This window comes from Dendrobates tinctorius, unplaced genomic scaffold (genome assembly GCF_039654945.1).
Source record: "Dendrobates tinctorius isolate UK_male_01 unplaced genomic scaffold, ASM3965494v1 ptg000044l, whole genome shotgun sequence".
NCBI lineage: Eukaryota > Metazoa > Chordata > Amphibia > Anura > Dendrobatidae > Dendrobates > Dendrobates tinctorius.
Window position 1 is genome coordinate 32,454,384 of NW_027361712.1, and position 23,880 is coordinate 32,478,263.

A 23,880-nucleotide genomic window follows, 5' to 3' on the forward strand; every position below is an offset into this window, starting at 1 on the left:
GGAAGAAGTTGCTCTTGGAGGACATTCTGGTACCATTCTTTATTCATGGCTGTGTTTTTAGGCAAGACTAAGAGAGAGCCCATTCCCTTGGCTGAGAAGCAACCCCACACATGAATGGTTTCAGGATGCTGGACAGTTGGCATGAGACAAGACTGGTGGTAGCGCTCACCTGGTCTTCTCCGAATAAGCCGTTTTCCTGATGTCCCAAACAATCGAAAAGGGGATTCATCAGAGAAAATGACTTTACCCCAGTCCTCAGCAGTCCACGCCCTGTACCTCTTGCAGAATATCAGTCTGTCCATGATGTTTTTTCTGGAGAGAAGTGGCTTCTTTGCTGCCCTCCTTGAGACCAGGCTTTGCTCCAAGAGTCTCCGCCTCACAGTGCGTGCAGATGCACTCACACCTGCCTGCTGCCATTCCTGAGCAAGCTCTGCACTGCTGGTAGCCCGATCCCGCAGCTGAAACACTCTTAAGAGATGGTCCTGGAGCTTGCTGGTCTTTCTTGGGCGCCCTGGAGCCTTTTTGGTAACAAGGGAACCTCTCTCCTTGAAGTTCTTGATGATGCAATAGATTGTTGACTGAGGTGCAATCTTTCTAGCTGCGATACTCTTCCCTGTTAGGCCATTTTTGTGCAGTGCAATGATGACTGCACATGTTTCTTTAGAGATAACCATGGTTAACAGAAGAGAAACAATGATGCCAAGCACCAGCCTCCTTTTAAAGTGTCCAGTGGTGTCATTCTTACTTAATCATGACAGATTGATCTCCAGCCCTGTCCTCATCAACACCCACACCTGTGTTAATGGAGCAATCACTGAAACGATGTTAGCTGGTCCTTTTAAGGCAGGGCTGCAATGATGTTGAAATGTGTTTTGGGGGATAAAGTTAATTTTCTAGGCAAATATTGACTTTGCAAGTAATTGCTGTTAAGCTGATCACTCTTTATAACATTCTGGAGTATATGCAAATTGCCATTAGAAAAAATGAAGCAGTAGACTTTGTAAAAATTAATATTTGTGTCATTCTCAAAACTTTTGGTCATGACTGTATATGCAGTCCAGGGTCCTGATTACAGATGGTATTGGAGGTTAGCCTGGAAGCAGATCAGGATTCTCTCTCAGCAGAAGGGCTGTGCAGTCTCCTTCCTAGCACCTTGTGATGTGTAGCACCCCAGTACTTAGTTACTCTGGAATGCCTCTCTTCTGATGTTCCTAGAACTATACTTGTATGACAGACAGCTGTAGCCTCTCTCGGGAACTCCTCTCCTGAGTCCTGGCTCTCTATGCAATTGCTGTTGGGTCCCAAGTCTCTGATGGGAGCAGGGCATTTACAGCCTCCTACTCCTCTGGTATCTGCTGTAGGACCTTTAGTATCCGTACAGCCGTGTAGACCAGGCTCCAGTTCGTGCGCTCTCAAGCTGAGGGAGCTCTCCTTCCTAGCTCAACCTCCAACTTCGTTCCACACGTCTGCACACATGGACCTCCTTCAACTAACTGACCACTCCTTCCTCTCAGCCCTCAGGGAGCACCCCCTCCCCTTCATCCTGGTTCAGAGTTCCCCCTGCTGGCTTGGAGTGGAACTGTGTTGCATGCATTAGGTTAACTGCTGGAGAGACCCATCACTGCTTCCAAGCCTGGCATTACCCTCCCCTGGAGGAAGGCAAGGCCAGTGTGGCGACCATACCCCTGGAGGCACCACATTCCCCCTAGTGCAAGTCAGCACTCCTGGGCTGAACAAAAGAAAACATGAATAACAACATATATAATGGATAAACAACAATAATTGTACAAGATTTGAAAAAGGTAAAAAAGTACAAAAACCAAGAGCTCAAAAATGGTCCTATGATGATAAGTCCAGCATCAATGTCCATGGTCCATTCCTGGGCAAATGGTGAAAGTTTTTGACCACACACAAGTCCTGTGGTTCAGTGTCCATAAAGGAAACAAGAAAACTCCAAGGAACTCTTACAGGTTACCTGTAGGCACAAAACTTGAAAAACAGTTACATATTTACAAAATTTCAACAATTACATTACTTTATATACGGTATCTAACTGGTAGTATGCCTTGTGTGGTGCGGGTAGATCTGCGTAAGACTGGTGCAGTGGGTAATGTACTAGATACACTACTGGGTGTTCCACATGGCACAGGGATTCTAGATTTTATAGTAACTCTTGGACTCACCATGGGCATAACAGGTTCACCACTGGCAGGGCCAGGGTTCTCTGGCTCCACTGCTGGTGTGGCATCTGCTACCCGATTTTCCTGATTCTCTTGAGTCACGTCTTCCTGTGCTACCAATTGGGGAAACAGCAACACTGGCACCACTATAGCATCGTTCACTCTAGTCCAATTCGCAGGGAACTCTCCAAGCACTGTGCTGACCTTCTCTTCTTCGACTATGGGCCGGATATTATCTGGTTCTTCTTTCCTTTCCTTCAACTGGTCAGGACACAACTTCAAATGATCTCTTGATACCGCTGCTGAGGTCTCCCCTCCGTCTTTACTCACAAGGCACACCTTAGTATTATCAAAGTTCGGGGGCAGGATGGTATAAGGTTCAGCTTCCCACTGATCATCCAATTTGTGCAATCTTCTCTTTCTTTTCAAGACTTGCTTCCCCGGCAACAAAGGAACGGCAGGTGTATTTTGATTGTAAAGTTTCTCCTGCTTTTGTCTTGTCTGGGTCAAACTCTTCTCTACACATTCTTGAACTCTTCTGTACTGTTGCTGCCTCTCCGTGTCCCAATCAGCATCTGGGGACGCCACTTCAGGTGTCAGGACTCCCATGTCCAAGTCAATAGGCAGCTTACCAGGTCTGGCTCTCATCAGGTATGCTGGAGTGCAGTTGGTAGAGTTCACGGGAATATGGTTGTCGAGGTCTACCAGATCTGGCAACTTTTCGGGCCACAGATTTCTCTCCTCTAAGGGCAATGTCTTCAGCAGGTCAATCACTACCTGGTTCATCTTCTCGCACATGCCATTGGTCTGTGGGTGATACGGTGTTGTCCGGATCTTCTTACAACCATACAGGTTACAGAATTCATGAAACACTTCTGCCTCGAAAGCCGGACCTTGATCAATAAGCACTCTCTCAGGGTACCCATGCGGTCTACAGAAGTGCAGTTGGAACGCTCTGGCCGCTGTTCAAGCAGTTTGATCTTTGACAGGCACAACCACCAGGAATCTGGAATAGTGGTCCACAATGGTAAGGGCATAGAGGTAACTTGACCAGCTAGGAACCAGCTTCACATGGTCCAGAGCCACCAACTCAAGTGGCTATTTGGTGATGATGGGCTGCAGAGGAGCTCTCTGGCTGTCTCTATCCTTTCTGTGCAGGTTACACTGTCCACACTCCCAGCACCACCTCTCAATGGCTTTCCTCATGCCAGTCCAGTAGAACCTCTCTCGGAGCAACGTTTCCAACTTCTTCCATCCGAAGTGTCCAGCTCCATTGTGGTATGCTCCAAGGACCATTGTCGCATCTCTCTTTGGGACCACCACCTGCCAGACTAGCTCATGAGTGCGGGCATTGATACTCCTCCGACATAGCTTCCCTTCATATATGAACAGCCGGCCTTTCTCCTTCCATAACTGCTGGGTTTCTTCAGGAGCACTCGCACCTGGGTGTGAGTCAGCTTGTAGCAGTAGCTCCTTCAGTAGGCAGACAGTCGGGTCATTATCTTGCGCTTCAGCCCAGTCATGATCGGGCAATGGATTCAGGGTGACTTCCTTCAAGCCAGACCGCTGGTCTCTCACCCCCTGAGCACGCTGGGCCGCCAGTGGTCGGTGGAATGGAGGCAACTCTATCTCTTCCAGAGCCTCTGGGTCTTCTCCTGCATGTGGCAGATTAGGCATCTTGGATAGCGCATCCGCATTGGCATTCTTGTGCCCTGCTCGGTACTTGATAGTAAACTCGTAGTTAGACAGCCGAGCCATCCACCGCTGCTCCAGGGCACCCTGTTTTGCAGTATCCAAGTGGGTCAACGGATTGTTGTCCGTGAAGATTGTAAATTTGGCAGAAGCTAGGTAATGCTTGAACCTTTTGGTGACCGCCCAGACTATGGCAAGGAACTCCAGCTTGAAAGAACTGTAATTATCCGGGTTTCTGTCAGTGGGACGCAGCTTCCTGCTGGCGTAGGAGATCACTCGCTCTTTTCCGTTCTGTACCTGCGACAGTACTGCTCCTAATCTCACGTTGCTGGCATCCGTGTACAGCACAAAGGGTTTGTCATAATCCGGGTAAGCCAGAACTTCGTCACCGGTGAGGGCCATCTTCAATCTGATGGACTTCTCCAATTCTTCAGTCCATTCAAATGTGGAATTCATCTGCTTGCTTTTCTTGGACTACCCCACCAGAAGGTTTTGCATCGGGGTAGCTATTTCAGTAAAGCCTTTGATGAATCTCCAGTAGTAGCCTACCAGTCCAAGGAATTGGCGTACCTCGTGGAGGTTGCTGGACTTCTTCCAGTCCAGGATGACCGTGACCTTGTCAGGATCTGGTGCCACACCTTCTGCACTGACCACGTGACCAAGGTACTGTACCTTAGGCTTCAGGAGGTGGCATTTGGAAGGCTTCACCTTCAGGCCAAAATTGGACAAAGCTTCAAATACTTCAGCCATGTGTTCCAGATGTTCTTCATAGGTCTTGGAGAAAACAATGACATCATCCAGATATAACAGGACTGTCTCAAAGTTCATGTGTCCCAGGCAACACACCATCAGCCGTTGAAATGTTCCTGGAGCAGTGCAGAGCCCGAATGGCATGTAATTGAACTCACAGAGACCCATTGGAGTAGTAAATGCTGTTTTCTCCTTATCTGCCTCTGCCACGGGAACCTGCCAAAACCCACTGGTGAGATCCAAGGTGGAAAAGTAATTAGCGGTTTTAAGTGCAGCTAAGGATTCCTCAATCCTAGGTAATGGGTAGGTATCTTTATGTGTAATGCTGTTAATTTTCCTGTAATCAACACACATTCTCATGGTACCATCCTTTTTCTTTACAAAAACTATGGGAGCTGCCCATGGGCTACAACTGTCCCTGATAACCCCAGCTTCCTTCATCTCTTTCAGCATACCCTTAGCACATTGGTACTGTGCTGGGGGTATAGGTTTGTACCTCTCCTTTATGGGTGGATGGTCTCCAGTGGGGATATGCTGTTGCACCCCTTTTGCCTGACAAAAGGTAGTGGGTGTTTGCTGAATACCAGCTCATACTCTTGTGTCACTCTATAGACCCCATTTCTCTGGTATGAAGGTGTAGAGTCAGTTCCCACCTGCAGTTGCTGGCACCACTCTTCTAGCTGCTTTCCAGAGCCATTGTCCTCCACCTGGTCGGATGAGACCAAGGGCTCTGCTGCCTGCAATGAGTTGTTATTTACAGTGAGCAGCTTGGCAACTGTGGCGTACCGAGGTATTTTGGCTTCCTCCTCCCCACAATTCAAAAGGCGTACAGGTACTCTCCCCTTTTGTACATCAACCACCCCTCTGGCTGTCAGGACAGTGGGCCTGCTTTCGGAGTATACTGGTTCCACCAATGCCTGGTAATCCCTCCCTCTAAGGCCTATAGCTGCCCGACACCATATCAACATTTCACTCCTGGGGGGTATTACAATGGGAAAAGCATCACTCACTCTGACGCTGCCAATCTCTCCGCCAGAGAGTTCTACCTGTTGTCTTTGCATCAGGGCTCGGATCTCCTTCTGCAGGAGTCGTTCACCGGAACCAGCAATCTCAGCCACCTGTTGCAACAAGACAATAACCTCGGACAGACAGTTTTCAATTACATTTGTACCAAGAGTCATCATGGGATTACATTAACGTCAATCAATATCAACAACTATCAGACCTTGTTATCTTAGCTCTTCCCGCCCCACCTTAACAGTAATTTCCTTGCATCCAATCTGTGGCAAGGTATGACCGTTACTAGCAACTACTGTTAGTTCATCAGTTGGGCCACGGGTGAGTTCAGAATCAGCCCAGTACCACTTGTACAGAACATACGGCATAGTGGTCACCTGGGAGCCAGTGTCCAACAAAGCGTTCATTGGGATGCCGTCAATCACCACAGGAAGGATCGGTCTCCCTCCCACATACTTGGCTCTCCAGTTCCTTGGGCCTGCTGATCCTACTCCTGGGGTTTGGCCCTCTGCCCCAGGGGTTGCTCGTTTAAAGGACAGTACCTTGCAAGATGACCTGCCTTGTAGCAGCGACGACAAATGGGACGTCCGTCCTGGTCATAGCTATCGTTGTTCCTTCCTCGAAGTGGCGGGGTTCTCCTCCTCCGGAGCCACGGGACATCCTCTGGACTGGAAGCAAGCTGGATCTTGTCTTTGGAAGGCACTTGCAGGGACTGCATGGTTTTGGTAAGTGCAGCCATCCCCTTGGTCAACTCCTGGACTTGAAGACGCAGCTCCTCGGTTGGATCTTTATCCAGAGTCTGTGCATCAGCCTCCACAGGGATGGAAGGAAAAGATGTTGCCTCCTGATGGTAGGTGATCGCTGGGCGCCTAGGGGGCGCTGGACGGCTGTCAGTGGACTCCTGCAGTACCCGAATAGCCCTGTCCTTAAATTCAGCAAAGTCCAGATCAGGGTTTTGCAAGGTTATGATACGCAACTGTCCTCTGTGGGTACTAGACAGGAGTCCTTCAATGAACTGCTCCTTCAACAGTTTATCTTCTTCCTTTATGCTGTCAGGATCAACTTGCTTGACTGCTCGCAGCGCCTCCTGCAGGTTGAGAGCATAGTCCCTGATACTGTCTTGCGGCCTCTGTTTACAGCCAAAGAACCGCATCTTGATTTCAGCTGCTGTGCGAGTGTCAAAGGTGCTCTTCAGCTTGGCCAGGACCTTTGCAACAGTCTCTTTATCGGTGGCCTGCCAGGCTTTCACCTCCCTCAGTGCTGCACCCGTTAACTGTCCAATCAGGATATTCAATTTCTGGTCTTCAGACAGAGGGTAAACTTTAAACAAGCTGCACAGACTCTCTTTAAATTCACTCAGGGTGTGTGACTCACCCGAGTACTGCGGTAGCCAGGCCACCCCCGGGATGTAGGGCATGGAAAGTGGCATGATGGGGACCGGTGTGGCAGGCGCTCCTCCTGGCGGTACCGCGGGGTTGGCGACGGCGCCTGCCGCTGCATCGCCGTTTGGCATGGAAATCTTCCCCCCCAGTTAACGTTACCCAGGGCCGGGGGTTATGTGAGCTCACCAGCGGCCGCTTCGCAGGCCCGTTGCTCCGGGCTGTAGGCCTCAGCTCCTCCTCCTCTCGCGCGCTGTCCTCTCTTCCCACGAGGCACTTCACTTCTTCGCGCTCTGCGGCAGGCTCTGCCCATGAAGGCCCGCCTCTTTCTTCCAGCGCGCGCCAAGCAGCGTGGCAATGGCGGCCACTTGCACCAATTTCACACAGTTCACAATCACAGTCTATGGCACACAGGACCCGGGGATACCGGGCTCCGTAATCCTGTTCGTGATGCCAAATTGGGTCGCCCTCCCAGGGCTGTGGGGTACTCGGTACCGGGCCGGTGTAAGGGGAATGTGTCACAGCAGCGGTGACCCGGTCCGTGGCCCTGGGCGCCCAAGCAATGGGAGATGTAGTTAATGGTAGAATAGTTGGTGACGCCACCCGTGGTGTTTGGCAAGTATGGTGTTAGCCAACAACTAAGTGAAAGATAACACAATTCACAAAATAATAAAGCATAAATGGATATTCACAATCAATAAAATAACCTACTCAAAAAAATGAATACACCAAACGGAGTCCAAAACATTAAGACTCAAGTAAATTTATTTAATAATTACAAATGGATAAACAGAATCGACAAGACATAGTAAAATACCATAATATGTAATTACAAAAAAATACATATAAAAATGGACATAGTGACCACAATAAATAAATAATCATACAAAAATGATAAGGATAATAATACTAATAAAGTGCATAATATACAGTGGGGCAAAAAAATATTTAGTCAGTCAGCAATAGTGCAAGTTCCACCACTTAAAAAGATGAGAGGCGTCTGTAATTTACATCATAGGTAGACCTCAACTATGGGAGACAAACTGAGAAAAAAAAATCCAGAAAATCACATTGTCTGTTTTTTTTTCATTTTATTTGCATATTATGGTGGAAAATAAGTATTTGGTCAGAAACAAAATTTCATCTCAATACTTTGTGATATATCCTTTGTTGGCAATGACAGAGGTCAAACGTTTTCTGTAAGTCTTCACAAGGTTGCCACACACTGTTGTTGGTATGTTGGCCCATTCCTCCATGCAGATCTCCTCTAGAGCAGTGATGTTTTTGGCTTTTCGCTTGGCAACACGGACTTTCAACTCCCTCCAAAGGTTTTCTATAGGGTTGAGATCTGGAGACTGGCTAGGCCACTCCAGGACCTTGAAATGCTTCTTACGAAGCCACTCCTTCGTTGCCCTGGCGGTGTGCTTTGGATCATTGTCATGTTGAAAGACCCAGCCACGTTTCATCATCAATGCCCTTGCTGATGGAAGGAGGTTTGCACTCAAAATCTCACGATACATGGCCCCATTCATTCTTTCATGTACCCGGATCAGTCGTCCTGGCCCCTTTGCAGAGAAACAGCCCCAAAGCATGATGTTTCCACCACCATGCTTTACAGTAGGTATGGTGCTTGATGGATGCAACTCAGTATTATTTTTCCTCCAAACACGACAAGTTGTGTTTCTACCAAACAGTTCCAGTTTGTTTTCATCAGACCATAGGACATTCTCCCAAAACTCCTCTGGATCATCCAAATGCTCTCTAGCAAACTACAGATGGGCCCGGACATGTACAGGCTTAAGCAGTGGGACACGTCTGGCACTGCAGGATCTGAGTCCATGGTGGCGTAGTGTGTTACTTATGGTAGGCCTTGTTACATTGGTCCCAGCTCTCTGCAGTTCATTCACTAGGTCCCCCCGCGTGGTTCTGGGATTTTTGCTCACTGTTCTTGTGATCATTCTGACCCCACGGGGTGGGATTTTGCGTGGAGCACCAGATCGAGGGAGATTATCAGTGGTCTTGTATGTCTTCCATTTTCTAATTATTGCTCCCACAGTTGATTTCTTCACTCCAAGCTGGTTGGCTATTGCAGATTCAGTCTTCCCAGCCTGGTGCAGGGCTACAATTTTGTTTCTGGTGTCCTTTGACAGCTCTTTGGTCTTCACCATAGTGAAGTTTGGAGTCAGACTGTTTGAGGGTGTGCACAGGTGTCTTTTTATACTGATAACAAGTTTAAACAGGTGCCATTACTACAGGTAATGAGTGGAGGAAAGAGGAGACTCTTAAAGAAGAAGTTACAGGTCTGTGAGAGCCAGAAATCTTGATTGCTTGTTTCTGACCAAATACTTATTTTCCACCATAATATGCAAATAAAATGAAAAAAAAACAGACAATGTGATTTTCTGGATTTTTTTTTCTCAGTTTGTCTCCCATAGTTGAGGTCTACCTATGATGTAAATTGCAGACGCCTCTCATCTTTTTAAGTGGTGGAACTTGCACTATTGCTGACTGACTAAATACTTTTTTGCCCCACTGTATATGGGCTGAAAAATCAGCTACTCATAATGTGCATAAAAAATATATAAATCTAAATCATATATACCCGTAATGTGTGGCTCAATGTGTTCAGGCTCCCTCCCCCTTGTGAATTTTGTAGGCCTCTTAAAACCAAGTTTATTTTTAATAAAATAAAAAAATTGGTTACCTGCAGCAATCAAAGCAGTTTTTGTAACAGAAAGAACACAAAAGTGTATGGATGACAATCCAATTCCATCCAGAAAAAATGTTTCACTGATTTTTCTCAGTTTTAGATATCACAGAAATGTTCACAGATCACGTAACACTTTATGACTGAGAAATAGAAGCCTACATTTTTTTAAAAGCTTTTGTTCACTTTTAGACCCACAGAAATATTCACACACAATGTAACACTTCTATAAGATTCACTCAGGTAGCCATAAAAAGATATATACTGTTGCACTAGTATGTCGGTCCCAGGAACACGTAGGCCCCACATCAAGTGTGCTAAATTGCAGAAAACTGCATGGATGCATCAACCGCACAATAGGTACAGTATATATGTAAATGAACATCAATAAAACACAATAAAAAAGGGGTAGTATGTGTGCACTGTACACTGAATAGCAAGCTTTGGGGTAGTGAGTAGTGACAAATCAGGCTGCAAATAGGTGATTTGTAAAAATTGAAGTATGAAGATCAGTCTAATTTGCCCACCCTGGTATCATAGCATATGTGTCAATATGTACCCGGTTACAAGGTAAAAAACTCAACAAAAATAGTGAAAACACTATACGAAGTATACTATACTATATGAAGTAGGTAATTACTCTATTCACTGCTATGCAGTCCAGCAAAGTTCTTAGTTGCATCCACTTGAAAGAAGAGCCTCACAGGGCAGGTGTACAGAGGTCCTTGGCAAAGTGAAAAAGCAAGTAGAGCTGCAATATAGCGAACAGGCAGCCCACGCCAGTGGCGTGCCTGAACACAAAAACAAGGAGATGTGGAAAAGCTGTGAAGAATCAATTTTGTCCTTTTTTGACAAGATAAATTCAAATGAATTTTTTTTCTCAAATTTAGCCCCACTTACTGTCGATCTTACTATTCATTTTCCTAATCTGAATATTTTTAGATAGAACCATGCCAACTTCATCAAATGCTACCGTAAACCAATGGATTCAAACAGCTATATTGCTAAAACTATTTGCCATCTTCCAACCTGGTTGACTAATATTTCCAAAGGCCAATATACCAGATTACATTGCAACTGCACTAATACAGGGGACTTTTTAGAAGAGACTTCACATTTAAAAGCTCAATTTGTTAATAAATGGTATGATGAGGACCATCTAAATGTTATAATTTAGGAGACTTTATCTATTTTATTAAAAAACTTGCACGCATTCGAGAAACATACATCTCACTAACAGAACAGCTAGCAACAATTTCTATAATCACGTAGTATAGTGAGCAATTTGGCCCTTTCAAACATATGGTCAAAAAATTTTGGCTGATACTTTAGTAAGCTAACCTTCTTGAGGAATCCCTACCTGACCGTCCCAAATTCATCTTTCAAAAGCCTAAAAATATAGGAAACTTGATTGCCCCAACAGTTAAAAACCCAGTTGTTAGCAGCCTAAATGGGAGATATCTTATTTGTAATCACCTTGGATGCAACAACTTGAGCAAATTTTCGAATACTGTTTTTTTAGCTGTGGTTTTTGCTGTGGCTGTAGACTTGTCCCCAACACCAATAGAAAGCCCTCCAATGAGATTAACAACTCCATCGAGATGGAGACTTTTTAAATTAGGGACCATATTACCTGCTATACTAAAGGAGTTACAGTATTTACGCCATCATTTGCCCATGTGTGAAAATATTTGTAGTCCATACAATAAGAAGGTCTACAAGAGTGAATAAGAGAACATGTGTGTAACATCAAAAGGGGTTTTAATGGCAACCCCCTCTGCCAACATTTTCTTATTAAACACCACTGTTCTTTTTAGGGAGCTAGGTTTCTAGGTCTGGAAAATATCAATAGGGTTTGGAGGGGTGACAATTTTATGGCATGTACAGTGGGTACAGAAAGTATTCAGACCCCTTTAAATTTTTCACTCTTTGTTTCATTGCAGCCATTTGGTAAATTCAAGAAAGTTCATTTTTGTGTCATTAATGTACACTCTGCACTCCATCGTGACTGAAAAAAACAGAATTGTAGAAATTTTTGCAAATTGATTAAAAAAGAAAAACTGAAATATCACATGGTCATAAGTATTCAGACCTTTTGCTCAGTATTGACTAGACGCACCCTTTTGAGCTAGTACAGCCATGAGTCTTCATGGGAATGATGCAACAAGTTTTTCACTCCTGGCTTTGGGGTTCATCTGCCATTCTTCCTTGCAGATCCTCTCCAGAGATGATCCATTGGGTTTAGGTCAGGACTCTGGCTGGGCCAGTCAAGAATGGTCACAGAGTTGTTCTGAAGCCACTCCTTTGTTATTTTATCTGTGTGCTTAGGGTCATTGTCTTGTTGGAAGGTGAACTTTCGGACAAGTCTGAAGTCCAGAGCACTCTGGAAGAGGTTTTCATCCAGGATATCTCTGTACTTGGCTGCATTCATGTTTCCTTCAATTGTAACCAGTCATACTGTCCCTGCAGCTGAAAATCACCCAATAGCATGATGCTACCACCACCATGTTTCACTGTTGGGATTGTATTGGGCAGGTGATAATGCACATAATGCAGATAATGCTTAAAATTATCACCAAAAAGTTATATCTTCATCTCATCAGACCAGAGAATCTTATTTCTCATAGTCCTTCATGTGTTTTTTTTAGCAAACTCTATGCGGGCTTTCATATGTCTTGCATTGAGGAGAGGCATCAGTCGGGCCACTCTGCGATAAAAGTCTCCCTACTGCATCTGTGGAGCTCAGTGATCTTGGGGTTCTTCTTTACCTCTCTCACCAAGGCTCTTCTCCCATGATTGCTCAGTTTGGCTGGATGGCCAGGTCTAGGAAGACTTCTAGTGGTCCCAGACTTCTTCCATTTAAGGATTATGGAGGCCACTGTGCCCTTAGGAACCTTGAGTACTGCAGAAATTATTTTGTAACCTTGGCCAGATCTGTGCTTTGCCACAATTCTGTCTCTGAGATCCTTGGCCAGTTCCTTTGACCTCATGATTCTCATTTGGTCTGACATGCACTGTGAGCTGTGAGGTCTTATATTGCCAGGTATATGCCTTTACAAATCAAGTCCTATCAGTTTAATTAAACACAGCTAGACTCCAATGAAGGAGTAGAACCATCTCAAGGAGGATCACAAGGAAATGGATAGCATGTGACTTAAATATGAGTGTCTGAGCAAAAGGTCTGAGCAAAGGGTCTCAATAATTATGACCATGTGATATTTCAGTTTTTCTTTTTTAACTCCTTAGTGACGGGACCAATTTTTTAAATTCTGACCATTGTCACTTTTTGTGATGATAACTCTGGAACGCTTCAACAAATCCTATTGATTTTGAGAATGTTTTTTCATGGCACATTAAAATTTATGGTAATGGTAAATTCAGGTTGATTTATTTTGTATTTATTTATAAAAAATATCAGAAACTTGACAAAAATGTTAAAAAAAATGCAATTTTCAAACTTTGAACGATTATCCCTTTAATCAAGATGGTCATACCACACAACAACATTAATAAATAACATTTCCCCACATGTCTGCCTTACATCAGCATAATTTTTAAAGCGCTAATTTATTTTGTTAGCCTTTTAGGAGGTTTAAAAATGTAGTAGTAATTTTTCATTCTTTCAAGGAAATTTACAAAATTTATTTTTTGAGGGACCTATCCAGGTTTGAAGTGACATGGGGGTTCTATATATTGTAAACCTCCAAAAGTGACATCATTTTCAAAACAGCACCCCCTGACATATTTGAAACTTCTGTCAGATAGTTTATTAACCCTTCAGGTGATTTTCAGAAATTAATGCAAAGTAGTATAGCAGGAATGAAAAAAGTGTTTGTTTACCACCTAAATGTCGCTAACTTCTGAACTGACCGCTATAGCCAGGAGACTGTAAGGCAGCTATTTATGTATGAAATCCTTGAACAGCCGGTCGAGGGTGCATACTGCTGTGCAAGATGTGAGCACGTTGTGCATTTGGAAGCCCAGATTCTGGATCTAAATGTGCAGCTGGCAACACTGAGATCCATAGACAATATGGAAAGGAGTCTTCTGCTCACTGAGCAGACGCTCAATGGGATAGATGAGGGGGGGGATGCTAGGTTGGAGCTGCAGGAAAATGAAGCAGCTAGCTGGGTGACAGTTAGAAGGCGGGGTAGAGGGAAGAGCACCAGGGAGGCTAGTCCTGATCTGGCACACCCCAATAAGTTTGCTAAGTTGGCAGATGAGGGGAGTGTTAGTGCAGGAGTAGCACTGCTGCACTGCTGCAGCAAGGCATGTCCTCTGAAAGCCGGAGGAGTGTCTGCTCCAGTAAGGGGGGAAATAGGAGAGCAGGGCAGGCCAGACAGGTTCTGGTAGTGGGAGACTCAACTATTAGGGGAACAGATAGGGCAATCTGTCACAAAGACAGGGATCGTCGAACGGTGTGCTGCCTACCTTGCGCTCGAGTCCGACACATCGCTGAGCGGTTTGACAGATTACTGGGAGGGGCTGGAGAGGATCCAGCGGTCATGGTGCACATTGGCACAAATGACAAAGTTAGAGGTAGGTGGAAGGTCCTTAAAGATGATTTCAGGGAATTAGGCTGTAAGCTTAAAGCAAGGACCTCCAAGGTGGTATTTTCGGAAATACTTCCTGTACCAAGTGCCACACCAGAGAGGCAACGGGAGATTAGGGAGGTTAATAAGTGGCTCAGGAATTGGTGTAGGAAGGAGGGGTTTGGGTTCCTGCAGAACTGGGCCGACTTCTCAGTTGGCTACAGGTTCTACGCTAGGGACGGGCTGCACCTCAATGGGGAGGGTGCCGCTGTGCTGGGGGAGAAAATGGCAAGAAGGTTGGAGGAGTGTTTAAACTAGGGACGGGGGGGAGGGTATTCCTTTTATAGGAGGGGAAGACAGTGCAGATAGAGACCTGGGCACAAATAATGACATTGGGGGTGGAGGTGGCATGGGGGGTGGGGTTAGAACAGTTAATAATTTAAGAAAGAATAGAGGTACAGAGAGATACATAAAGTGCATGTATACTAATGCCAGAAGTCTCGCCAACAAAATGGAGGAATTGGAGTTAATGTTGTTGGAACATAATTATGACATGGTGGGGATATCTGAGACATGGCTGGACGAGAGCCAAGACTGGGCGGTTAATTTACAGGGCTATAGTCTGTTCAGAAATGACCGAACAAATAAGCGAGGGGGAGGCGTGTGTTTATATGTAAAATCATCCTTAAAACCCATCCTTCGTGATAATATATATGAATCTAATGAAAATGTAGAGTCCCTGTGGGTAGAGATAAGGGGAGGGGGGAAAAATAATAAATTACTGATAGGGGTTTGTTATAAATCTCCAAAAATAATGGAAGCTACAGAGAATATCCTCATAAAGCAAATAGATGAAGCAGCGACTCAAGGAGAAGTCATTATTATGGGGGACTTCAACTACCCTGAAATACATTGGGGAACCGAAACCTGCAGTTCCAGCAAGGGTAATAGGTTTCTGACAACGATGAGAGACAATTACCTTTCACAACTGGTTCAGGACCCAACAAGAGGGGGGCACTGCTAGACCTAATATTAACCAACAGGCCAGACCGCATATCAAATGTAAGGGTTGAGGGTCACTTGGGTAATAGTGATCACAAATTAATAAGTTTTCATGTATCCTTTAATAAGACGTGTAGTAGAGGGGTTACAAGGACACTAAACTTCAGGAAGGCAAATTTCCACCGGATGAGAGATGATCTTGGTGCAATTAACTGGGACGATATCCTGAGACATAAAAACACACAAAGAAAATGGGAGACATTTATTAGCATCCTGAATAGGACCTGTGCACAATATATACCGTATGGGAATAAACATGCGAGAAATAGGAAGAAACCACTATGGCTAAATAGAGCTGTAAGGGGCGCAATAAGGGACAAAAATAAAGCATTTAGAGAATTAAAGCAAGTAGGTAGTGATGAGACATTAACTAAATACAGAAGATTAAATAAATTCTGTAAAAAGCAAATCAAGACAGCAAAGATTGAGACAGAGAGACTCATTGCCAGAGAAAGTAAAAATAATCCCAAAATATTCTTTAACTACATAAATAGTAAGAAGCTAAAAAATGATAGTGTTGGTCCCCTTAAAAATAGTCTGGGTGAAATGGTGGATGAGGATGAGGAAAAAGCCAATATGCTAAATAACTTTTTTTCAACAGTATTTACACAAGAAAATCCCATGACGGATAACATGATCAGGGATAAAAATTCTCCATTAAATGTCACCTGCTTAACCCAGCAGGAAGTACGGCGGCGTCTACAAATCACTAAAATTGACAAATCCCCGGGCCCAGATGGGATACACCCCCGAGTACTGCAGGAATTAAGCACAGTCATAGATAGACCACTATTTTTAATCTTTAAAGATTCCATAATAACAGGGTCTGTACCACAGGACTGGCGTATAGCAAATGTGGTGCCAATATTCAAAAAGGGGACAAAAACTGAACTTGGAAATTATAGGCCAGTAAGTTTAACCTCAACTGTGGGTAAAATCCTGGAGGGTTTTCTAAGAGATACTATACTGGAGTATCTGGAGAAGAATAACCTTATGACCCAATATCAACATGGGTTTACAAGAGACCGTTCCTGTCAGACTAATCTGATAAGCTTTTATGAAGAGGTAAGTTCCGGACTGGACCAAGGGAATGCAGTGGACGTGGTGTACATGGACTTTTCAAAAGCTTTTGATAAGGTGCCACACAAAAGGTTGATACATAAAATGAGAACAATGGGGATAGGGGAAAATATGTGTAGGTGGGTTAAGAGCTGGCTCAGGGATAGGAAACAAAGGGTGGTTATTAATGGAGCACACTCGGACTGGGTCACGGTTAGCAGTGGGGTACCACAGGGGTCAGTTTTGGGCCCGCTTCTTTTTAACATATTTATTAATGACCTTGTAGGGGGCATAGAGAGTAGAATTTCAATATTTGCAGATGACACTAAACTCTGCAGGGTAATTAATACAGAGGAGGACAATTTTATATTACAGGAGGATTTATGTAAACTAGAAGCTTGGGCTGATAAATGGCAAATGAGCTTTAATGGGGATAAATGTAAGGTCATGCACTTGGGTAGAACGAACAAGTTGTATAATTATGTGCTTAATTGTAAAACACTGGGCAAAACAGTCACTGAAAAAGACCTGGGTGTATGGGTGGACGACAAACTCACATTTAGTGGCCAGAGTCAAGCAGCTGCTGCAAAGGCAAATAAAATAATGGGATGCATTAAAAGAGGCATAGATGCTCATGAGGAGAACATAATTTTACCTCTATATAAGTCACTAGTGCGACCACACTTAGAATACTGTGTACAGTTCTGGTCTCCGGTGTATAAGAAAGACATAGCTGAACTGGAGCGGGTGCAGAGAAGAGCGACCAAGGTTATTAGGGAACTAGGGGGTCTGCAATACCAAGATAGGTTATTACACTTGGGGTTATTTAGTTTGGAGAATCGAAGGCTTAGGGGTGATCTTATTACAATGTATAAATATATGCGGGGACAATACAAAGACCTTTCTAATGATCTTTTTACTCTTAGACCTGTGACGGGGACAAGGGGGCATCCTCTACATCTGGAGGAAAGAAGGTTTAAGCATACTCACAGATGCGGATTCTTTACTGTAAGAGCAGTGAGACTATGGAACTCTCTGCCATATGATGTTGTAATGAGTGATTCACTACTAAAATTTAAGAAGGGACTGGATGCCTTTCTTGAAAAGTATAATATTACAGGGTATATACACTAGTCTCCTTAATATTGCGTTGATCCAGGGAGCTAGTCTGATTGCCGTATGTGGAGTCGGGAAGGAATTTTTTTCCCCAATGTGAAGCCTACTGTTGCCACATGGGTTTTTTTTGCCTTCCTCTGGATCAACATGTTAGGGCAAGTTAGGATAGGATATGGGTTGAACTAGATGGACTTAAAGTCTCCCTTCAACCTTAATAACTATGTTACTATGTTACTATGTTACTATTTGGCCATGAACTGCTATGGCAAACATCAGGACCACACAATCATGATCTCGGTGTGTCAATTATATTAAAGCGGAAGCTCCCACAGTCTATTAACCATTTATATGATGTAGTCTCTTTTGACAGCAACAACTAAGGGGTTAAACAGATATGGATGGTGCCAACACTGATCGTTTGTGATGCAGCAAGTTGTCAGCTATAGTGTACAGCCGACAGCTGCTGGATTGTCACCTGTATGGGGATGATATTCTCTTATATTTCAGGTCAGTAAAAAGACGTATTGGCTGTCATTAAGGGGTTAATAAATTTGCAAAAATTTCAGTTTTTTTCAGTCAAGATGGGGTGCAGTGTGTACATTAATGAGAAAAAAATGAACTTTTTTGAATTTACCAAATGGCTGCAATGAAACAAAAAGTGAAAAATTTAAAGGAGTCGGAATACTTTCCGTACCCACTGTATGTCAAGGGCGGAATTAAAATGGATTTTTAATTTGAATACTCTCACACCCAGTGGCCTCAACCATGACATAGAACTTTTTGCTTTTAACTAAGCCTTTATGTAGCTCTTGAAGTGTGGTCCTTTGTCTCGGAATTCATCTCTTGACTACTGAAGAGCGAATTTGTTTGGATTCGGTTCCGAATACGATAGAAATTGAATATTGTTTTTGCAATATTCTTCGAACACAACCGAACGTCATTATAGTCAATGGGAGTAGAAATTACCGAATATGCTCGAAGCCAATCATAAGACATACATTCGGCATGAATGGTGTTCGAATATAGCACGAATATGTCAAAATCAGATTCAAGGCTAAAATCAGAACAAATTCGTTCATCTCTACTCTTGACCCACTTGGCTCTCTCTGAATTTAACTCCTCTGGACAATGGAATGCAGAATTAGGGGGCTATAGCAATTTGCTTATTGATTTTTTATACATGTAGGATTTCTTTCCTTGCATAATCTATGGAGGATGAAAATAAAAAATATTTTGAGCCCAGTGGACTGTGGCTGCATTGCCTTGCTTTTTTTGTGTTCAGGCACATCACAGGATGGGGCTACCTGTTCGCTACATTGCTCCTCTACTTGCTTTTTTATTTTGCAAAGGACCTCCTTACACTCGCCTTCTTTCAAGTGGATGAAATTAAAAACTTTGCTGGACTACATAGTGAATAGGGTAATTACAGGTGCTTCTCACAAAATTAGAATATCATCAAAAAGTTATTTCAGTTCTTCAATACAAAAAGTGAAACTCATATATTATATAGAGTCATTACAAACAGAGTGATCTATTTCAAGTGTTGATTTCTGTTATTGATGATTATGGCTTACAGGCAATGAAAACCCAAAAGTCATTATCTCAGTAAATTAGAATAATTAACAAAAAACACCTGCAAAGGCATTTAAAAAGGTCCCTTAGTCTGTTTCAGTAGGCTCCACAATCATGGGGAAGACTGCTGACTAGTGTTGAGCCATACTTTCCGATATTGGGAAATATCGGATCGGATTGGATCGGACCGATACCCAAAAAGTATCGGGTATCACCGATTCCGATATTGGAAACCCATGCAAGTTAATGGGACAGAAATATCGGAATTAAAAAAAACCCTTTCTTTACTTGCACATCCAGTTCGGGAGGGGGGAAGAGTGTGGGCGGTGCATGGGCGGAAACTGTGTGTGTCTGTGTGTGCAGGTGGGTCTGTACGGGCCTCTCGGGGGTCTGTGCAGGCCTGCCAGGGGTCTGTGCGGGCCTGCCGGGGGTCTGTGTGGGCTGCCGGGGGTCTGTGCGGGCCTGCCGGGGGGTCTGTGCAGGCTGCCGGGGGTCTGTGCGGGCCTGCTGGGGGTCTGTGCGGGCTGCCAGGGGTCTGTGCGGGCCTGCAGGGGGTTGTGTGTGTGTGCAGGCACCGTCCGATGGGACTACAAGTCCCATCGGGCTATGCCTGCTACAATGACAGTGATTGACACATTAGCCAATGATGGGACAGTAGTAGTCCTATCATCTGGCTAATGTGTTGAATGTAAAAAAAAAAACATGCATACTACATACATACTCCATATATACTACATTCATACAACATACATACATACATACTACATACATACTACATATATACTCCATTCATACAACATACATACATACTACATACTACATACATACTTCATATATACTACATTCATACAACATACATGCATACTACATACATACTACATATATACTACATTCATACAACATACATACATACTACATACATACTTCATATATACTACATTCATACAACATACATACATAATACATACTACATATATACTACATTCATACAACATACATACATGCTACATACATACTTCATATCTAATATATAAAGCTCAAAGTGTGTATGTGTGTATGTATGTGTGTATGTGTGTGTGTATGTTTGTTTGTATGTCCGGGATAGGCATCCGCACTGTCGCAGCTACAGCAACAAAATTTGGCACAGTCACATGTCTGGACCCCGAGAGCGTCCTAAGCTATGTTGTGAGGTGAAATTTTAACCCCGCGCGTTCCAATTCACCAAACAATTTTGCCCCTATCTACATACTGGGGGAAAAAGTGTGTGCGCGTCAAGCCCCGCCCCTCATTGTGATGTCACAATGCCCCTATTTGCATACTGGGGAAGCAGTGTGCGCGCCAAGCCCCGCCCCTCATTATGTTGTCACAATGGTTGCCATGGCGACGCTGATGTCATCAAAGGTTGCAAGCCCCGCCGCCGCTCATTATGATGTCATAATGGTTGACTATGAGATGGAGGATGTGTGATGAGTATATGGGCACCGGACTATGGGATGGAGGATATGTATGATGGGTATATGGGAACGGCACTATGGGATGGAGGATATGTATATGGGCACGGGACTATGGGATGGAGGATATGTATGATGGGTATATGGGTACGGGACTATGGGATGGAGGATGTGTGATGGGTATATGGGCACTGGACTATGGGATGGAGGATATGTATGACGGGTATATGGGCACGGGACTATGGGATGGCGGATATGTATATGGTTACAGGACTATGGGATGGAAGATGTGTGATGGGTATATGGGCACTGGACTATGGAATAGAGGCTATGTTTGACGGGTATATGGGCACGGGACTATGGGATGGTGGATATGTATATGGGCACGGGATTATGGGATGGAGGATGTGTGATGGGTATACGGGCACTGGACTATAGGATGGAGGATATGTATGATGGGTATATGGGCACGGGACTATGAGATGGCGGATATGTATGATGGGTATATGGGCACTCGACTATGGGAAGGAGGATATGTATGATGGGTATATGGGCACGGGACTATGAGATGAAGGATGTGTGATGGGTATATGGGCACTCGACTATGGGATGGCGAATATGTATGAATGGGTATATGGGCATGGGACTATGGGATGGAGAATATGTATGATGGGTATATGGGCATGGGACTATGGGATGGAGAATATGTATGATGGGTATATGGGCATGGGACTATGGGATGGAGGATGTGTGATGGGTATATGGGCACTCGACTTTGGGATGGAGGATATGTATGATGGGTATATGGGCACGGGCCTATGGGATCGTGGATATGTATGATGGGTATATGAGCACGGGACTATGGGATGGAGGATAATTATAATTTTCTATAACTAACCACAGTTAGTTACTATGCCCGGGCAGCGCCGGGCTCTTCAGCTAGTATACTATATTCATACAACATACATACATACTACATACATACTACATATATACTACACTCATACAACATACATACATACTGCATACTACATACATACTACATATATAGTACATTCATACAACATACATACTACATACATACTACATATAATACAGGAGGATGTGTTTTTGTGAGGATACACCTCACAAAACCTGGGAAACACACATTCGCCAGAAGACTTGCCACACTCATCAGGAGGGCTTTAAACTAGAAGAAGAGGGGATGGGAGGAAAAACAGCAGACAAGAACATGCAGGAGAAGGACAAACTAATCAAGGATACTAGATGTGGTAAAGCGGGCCCAAGACAGGGTACTCAGAAGGAAGCTAAGAAAAATGAAGCAAAGCTTCTTTCCTGCATGCTGACCAACGCAAGAAGCCTGACCAATAAGATTGAAGATCTGGAGTTGGTAATGTATGAGGAAAAATACGACATAGTAGGAATAATTGAGACATGGTTAGACGACAGCTATGACTGGGCGGCTAACTTGCAAGGATATGATTTGTTTAGGAGGGATCATAAAAAAAGGAAAGGGGGTGGAGTCTGTCTATATATAAATTGCACTTTAAAGCCCACACTAAGAGAAGATATACAAGAGGGAAATGAAGAGGTGGAGTCTCTATGGGTGGAGATACAAGGAGAGAAAAGTAATAAAATCCTCATAGGGGTTTGCTATAAGCCACCAAATATAACAGAAACCACTGAAAATGTATTACTGAAACAAATAGACAAAGCAGCAAATCACAATGAGGTTATTATTATGGGGGACTTCAACTACCCCGACATAGACTGGGAAACTGAAACCTGCGGATCTCAGAAAGGAAACCAATTTCTGTCAGTAACCAAGGATAATTATCTGTCACAACTTGTGCAGGGACCAACTAGAGGGACAGCCCTTCTGGACTTAATTTTAAGCAACAGGCCAGATAGAATAACAGAAGTACGAGTCGAACAGTGACCACAATATAATACAATTCCATTTGTCCTTCAGTAAGGTGCCCTGGAAGGGGGTTACGAAAGCACTTTATTTCAGGAAAGCAAAGTTTGATCAGCTTAGAGAGGACCTTCGCCGAATTGATTGGGACAATGTCCTCAAAAATAGGAGCACATAAAATAAGGGGGAAATATTTAAATCAGTTTTACACACCCACTGCGAGCTAGCCATACCGTACAGAAATAAGAGGGCTAGGAACAGGAGATCACCAATGTGGCTAAATAAGGATGTAAACAGGGGAATAAATAACAAGAACAAGGCATTTAGGAAGCTAAAACAAGAAGGCAATGAAGAAGCATTAAAAAGTTATAGAGAAAAAAATAAAATGTGTAAAAAAACAAATACATTTAGCAAAAGTGGAAACTGAGAGACTCATTGCTAAGGAAAGTAAAACAAACCCCAAACTATTCTTTAATTATATAAACAGTAAAAAGATTAAAATTGATGGTGTCGGCCCTTTAAAGAACAATGAGGGTGAAATCATAGAGAGCGATGTGGGAAAAGCAAATGTTTTAAATACTTTTTTCTCAACAGTGTTCACACAGGAAAAGGATTTGTCAGGGGAAATGCAGAGTGATAATGTAAACTCCCCATTAAGTATTACTTGCCTAACCCAGGAAGAAGTGCAGAACCGCCTTAGTAAGATTAAAATTGACAAATCACCAGGCCCTGATGGCATTCACCCTCGGGTATTAAGGGAGTTAAGTAATGTGATAGACAGGCCTCTATTCCTTATATTTAAAGACTCAGGGTCTGTTCCTTTTGATTGGCGGCAAGCAAATGTGGTACCAATATTCAAAAACGGGTGTAAAAGGGAACCTGGAAACTATAGGCTGGTAAGCTTAACATCTGTTGTGGGTAAAATTTTTGAAGGGTTTCTAAGGGATACCATTATGGAATATCTCAATGTTAATAAATGTTTAACTCCATATCAACATGGATTTATGAAGGATCGCTCCTGTCAAACTAACCTGATCAGCTTCTATGAGGATGTAAGCTCTCAAATGGACCAAGGAGAATCATTGGCTGTCATTTATCTCCACTTCTCTAAAGCATGTGACACTGTCCCACATAAAAGATTGGTAAGTAAGATGAGAAAGCTTGGGCTAGGGGAAAATGTGTGTAAATGGTAGGTAGTTGGCTTAGTGATAGAAAACAAAGAGTGGTTATTAATGGTGCATACTCAGATTGGGCCAGGGTTACTAGTGGGGTACCACAGGGTTCTGTATTGGGCCCCCTACTATTTAATATATTTATTAATGATCTAGTGGATGGCTTACACAGTAAAATATCAGTATTTGCAGATGATACAAAACTATGTAAGGGAGTTAACACAAAGGAGGACAGTTTGCAACTACAGACAGATTTGAGTAAATTGGAGAATTGGG